This window comes from Oncorhynchus gorbuscha, linkage group LG06 (assembly GCF_021184085.1).
Source record: "Oncorhynchus gorbuscha isolate QuinsamMale2020 ecotype Even-year linkage group LG06, OgorEven_v1.0, whole genome shotgun sequence".
NCBI classification, from domain to species: Eukaryota; Metazoa; Chordata; class Actinopteri; order Salmoniformes; family Salmonidae; genus Oncorhynchus; species Oncorhynchus gorbuscha.
Window position 1 is genome coordinate 7,590,737 of NC_060178.1, and position 5,702 is coordinate 7,596,438.

Here is a 5,702-nt window from a genome sequence, read left to right on the forward strand (position 1 = left end):
TATAGCCCACACCTCTCATCTCCTTCACTATCTGAGCCTACAGCCCACACCTCTCATCTCCTTCACTATCTGAGCCTACAGCCCACACCTCTAATCTCCTTCACTATCTGAGCCTATAACCCACACCTCTCCTCTCCTCCACTATCTGAGCCTATAGCCCACACCTCTCATCTCCTTCACTATCTGAGCCTATAGCCCACACCTCTCATCTCCTTCACTATCTGAGCCTACAGCCCACACCTCTCATCTCCTTCACTATCTGAGCCTACAGCCCACACCTCTCATCTCCTTCACTATCTGAGCCTACAGCCCACACCTCTCATCTCCTTCACTATCTGAGCCTATAGCCCACACCTCTCATCTCCTTCACTATCTGAGCCTATAACCCACACCTCTCATCTCCTTCACTATCTGAGCCTATAGCCCACACCTCTCATCTCCTTCACTATCTGAGCCTATAACCCACACCTCTCATCTCCTTCACTATCTGAGCCTATAACCCACACCTCTCATCTCCTTCACTATCTGAGCCTATAGCCCACACCTCTCATCTCCTTCACTATCTGAGCCTATAGCCCACACCTCTCATCTCCTTCACTATCTGAGCCTATAACCCAGCAGTCTGAATCTCCTTCACTATCTGAGGTTAATCAGGTGGACACCTCTCATCTCCTTCACTATCTGAGCCTTGCCCACATTTCTCTCATCTCCTTCACTATCTGGGCCTATGTTCACCTCTCATCTCCTTCACTATCTGAGCCTATAGCCCACACCTCTCATCTCCTTCACTATCTGAGCCTATAACCCCACCTCTCATCTCCTTCACTATCTGAGCCTACAGCCCACAACTCTCATCTCCTTCACTATCTGAGCCACAGCCCACACCTCTCATCTCCTTCACTATCTGAGCCTATAGCCCACACCTCTCATCTCCTTCACTATCTGAGCCTATAGCCCACACCTCTCATCTCCTTCACTATCTGAGCCTATAGCCCACTGTTCTCATCTCCTTCACTATCTGAGCCTATAACCCACACTGCACTCTCCTCCACTATCTGAGCCTATAGCCCACACCTCTCATCTCCTTCACTATCTGAGCCTATAGCCCACACTCTCCACTCCTTCACTATCTGAGCCTACTGCCCACTGTTCCTCCTCCTTCACTATCTGAGCCACAGCCCACACCTCTGCTCTCCTTCACTATCTGAGCCTATAGCCCACACCTCTCCTCTCCTCCACTATCTGAGCCTATAGCCCACACCTCTCCTCTCCTCCACTATCTGAGCCTACAGCCCACACCTCTCCTCTCCTCCACTATCTGAGCCTATAGCCCACACCTCTCCTCTCCTCCACTATCTGAGCCTACAGCCCACACCTCTCCTCTCCTCCACTATCTGAGCCTGTAGCCCACACCTCTCCTCTCCTTCCATCTGAGCCTATAACCCACCTCTCCACTGTTCCACTATCTGAGCCTACAGCCCACTCTCCTCCTTGGCTGTGTGGTATTTTCTGAACAGAGAGTTATGTCTGTTGACAAAGTCACGCCGGTCCCTATACATTCCCCTCTCCATCCTCGATGTTGATCAGAGAGTCCCGTAAGGCCTGTGTCCATTGTGGTATTTCCCCCTGTAATCAGTTGTCCTCTATGCCTGCAGCAGTTCCAATTGTTCTAGTCTTGCATGGGTTAATCAAGGGTGGAATTTCCTGCTTATGTCCTGTTGAATCCGAGAATCTTGCTACCAGGATTTCTGGAAAAGTAATCAGATTTAAGGGTCGGGTTTCAATGTTCCACTGTACTTCACTGTTCTACTGTACTGTTCCACTGCACTGTTCCACTGTACTGCACTGTTCCACTGTACCACTTTACTGTTACTGCACTATTCCACTTTACTGCACTGTTCCACTGTACTGCACTGTTCCACTGTACCGCACTGTTCCACTGTTCCACTTTACTGCACTGTTCCACTGTACTGCACTGTTCCACTGTACTGCACTGTTCCACTGTACCGCACTGTTCCACTGTTCAACTGTACTGCACTGTTCCACTGTTCACTGAACTGCACTGTTCCACTGTACTGCACTGTTCCACTGTTCCACTGTACTGCACTGTTCCACTGTTCCACTGTACTGCACTGTTCCACTGTTCCACTGAACTGCACTGTTCCACTGTACTGCACTGTTCCACTGTTCCACTGTACTGCACTGTTCCACTGTTCCACTGTACTGCACTGTTCCACTGTAATACACTGTTCCACTGTACTGCACTGTTCCACTGTACTGCACTGTTCCACCGTTCCACTTTACTGCACTGTTCCACTGTACTGCACTGTTCCACCGTACTGCACTGTTCCACTGTTCCACTGTACTGCACTGTTCCACTGTACTGCACTCTTCCACTGTACTGCACTGTTCCACTGTACTGCCCTGTTCCACTCTTCCACTGTACTGCACTGTTCCACTGTTCAACTGTACTGCACTGTTCCACTGTACTGCACTGTTCCACTGTAATACACTGTTCCACTGTACTGCACTGTTCCACTGTACTGCACTGTTCCACCGTTCCACTTTACTGCACTGTTCCACTGTTCCACTGTACTGCACTGTTCCACTGTTCCACTGTACTGCACTGTTCCACTGTTCCACTGTAATGCAATGTTCCATTGTACTGCACTCTTCCACTGTACTGCACTGTTCCACTGTACTGCACTGTTCCACTCTTCCACTGTACTGCACTGTTCCACTCTTCCACAGTACTGCACTGTTCCACTATACTGCACTGTTATCCTCTGTTCCACTGTAACCCACAGTACTGCACTGTTCCACTGTTCTGCGCTGTTCCACTGTCATGCACTGTTCCACTGTTCCACTGTACTGCACTGTTAGACTGTTCCACTATACTGCACTGTTAGACTGTTCCACTATACTGCACTGTTATCCGCTGTTCCACTGTAACCCACAGTACTGCACTGTTCCACTGTACTGCACTGTTCCACTATACTGCACTGTTCCACTGTACTGCACTGTTCCACTGTTCCACTGTACTGCACTGTTAGACTGTTCCACTATACTGCACTGTTTCCACTGTTCCACTGTAACCCACAGTACTGCACTGTTCCACTGTACTGCACTGTTCCACTATACTGCACTGTTCCACTGTACTGCACTGTTCCACTGTTCCACTGTACTGCACTGTTAGACTGTTCCACTATACTGCAGTGTCCCACTGTACTGCACTGTTCCACTGTACTGCACTGTTCCACTGCACTGCACTGTTCCACTGTTTGACTGTACTGCACGGTTCCACTGTTCCACTGTACTGCACTGTTCCACTGTACCACTCTTCCACTGTACTGCACTGTTCCACTGTACTGCACTGTTCCACTGTTCCACTGTTCCACTGTTTGACTGTACTGCACGGTTCCACTGTTCCACTGTAATGCACTGTTCCATTGTACTGCACTGTTCCACTGTACTGCACTGTTCCACACTTCCACTGTACTGCACTGTTCCACTGTTCCACTGTACTGCACTGTTCCACTGTTCCACTGTACTGCACTGTTCCACTGTTCCACTATACTGCACTGTTCCACTGTACTGCACTGTTCCACTGTACTGCACTGTTCCACTGTTCCACTGCACTGTTCCACTGTTTGACTGTACTGCACGGTTCCACTGTTCCACTGTACTGCACTGTTCCACTGTACCACTGTCCCACTGTACTGCACTGTTCCACTGTACTGCACTGTTCCAATGTACTGCACTGTTCCACTGTTCCACTGTACTGCACTGTTCCACTGTTTGACTGTACTGCACGGTTCCACTGTTCCACTGCACTGTTCCACTGTACTGCACTGTTCCACTGTACTGCACTTTTAGACTGTTCCACTGTACTGCACTGTTCCACTGTTCCACTGTACTGCACGGTTCCACTGTTCCACTGTACTGCACTGTTAGACTGTTCCACTGTACTGCACTGTTCCACTGTTCGACTGTACTGCACGGTTCCACTGTTCCACTGTACTGCACGGTTCCACTGTTCCACTGTACTGCACGGTTCCACTGTTCCACTGTACTGCACTGTTCCACTGTTCCACTGTACTGCACTGTTCCACTGTTTGACTGTACTGCACGGTTCCACTGTTCCACTGTACTGCACTGTTCCACTGTACTGCACTGTTAGACTGTTCCACTGTACTGCACTGTTCCACTATTCCACTGTACTGCACGGTTCCACTGTTCCACTGTACTGCACTGTTCCACTGTTCCACTGTTCCACTGTACTGCACTGTTAGACTGTTCCACTGTTCCACTGTACTGCACTGTTCCACTGTTCGACTGTACTGCACGGTTCCACTGTTCCACTGTACTGCACTGTTCCACTGTACTGCACTGTTAGACTGTTCCACTGTACTGCACTGTTCCACTGTTCGTCACGGTTCCACTGTTCCACTGTACTGCACTGTTCCACTGTTCGACTGTACTGTAGGTTCTGTTAACTGTTCCACTGTACTGCACTGTTCCACTGTTCCACTGTACTGCACTTTTAGACTGTTCCACAAAACTGCACTGTTCCAAACTGTGGCACTGTACTGCATCAGTGGTTCCACTGTTCCACTGTACTAGATTCACTGTTCCACTGTTACTGTCACTGTTCCACTGTTCCACTGGGTACTGCACTGTTCCACTGTTTGACTGTACTGCAGGTTCCACTGTTCCACTGTACTGCACTGTTCCACTGTCAGTGGGTTCCACTGTTCCACTGTACTGCAGTGGGTTTCCACTGTTCCACATGTTTTCAGCAGCTGTCTGAGTCAGTGGGTTCTCTGGTCACAAAGCTGGTCACAGTGGGTCTTCTGTAGTGACATCTCCTTCTCTTTCCCTTTCTTTTCTGTACTGGGAAACCAGTGTTTCTGGTCAGTGGGTTCTCCCAGCTACAGTTATTTTGTTGGTTGACTAAACTGGGTACTTTTCAGTGGGTTCTCTGGTCTGGGTTCTCTCAGTTCCCACTGTGATTGAATAAATCAAGATCAGTGGGTTCTCTGGTCAGTGGGTTTCTGGTCAGTGGGTTCAAAAATCAGTGGGTTCTCTCTAACTTCACTAAAACACTAGTAGGGGTTTACTGGTCAGTTGGGTTTTTCTCTGGTCAGTTGTTCTCTGGTCAGTGGGTTCTCTGGTCAGTGGGTTCTCTGGTCAGTGGGATCTGGTCAGTGGGTTCTCTGGTCAGTGGGTTCTCTGGTCAGTGGGTTCTCTGGTCAGTGGGTTCTCTGGTCAGTGGGTTCTCTGGTCAGTGGGTTCTCTGGTCAGTGGGTTCTCTGGTCAGTGGGTTCTCTGGTCAGTGGGTTCTCTGGTCAGTGGGTTCTCTGGTCAGTGGGTTCTCTGGTCAGTGGGTTCTCTGGTCAGTGGGTTCTCTGGTCAGTGGGTTCTCTGGTCAGTGGGTTCTCTGGTCAGTGGGTTCTCTGGTCAGTGGGTTCTCTGGTCAGTGGGTTCTCCCATCAGTGGGTTCTCTGGTCAGTGGGTTCTCTGGTCAGTGGGTTCTCTGGTCAGTGGGTTCTCTGGTCAGTGGGTTCTCTGGTCAGTAGGTGCTCTGGTCAGTGGGTTCTCTGGTCAGTGGGTTCTCTGGTCAGTGGGTTCTCTGGTCAGTGGGTTCTCTGGTCAGTGGGTGCTCTGGTCAGTGGGTTCTCTGGTCAGTGGGTTCTCTGGTC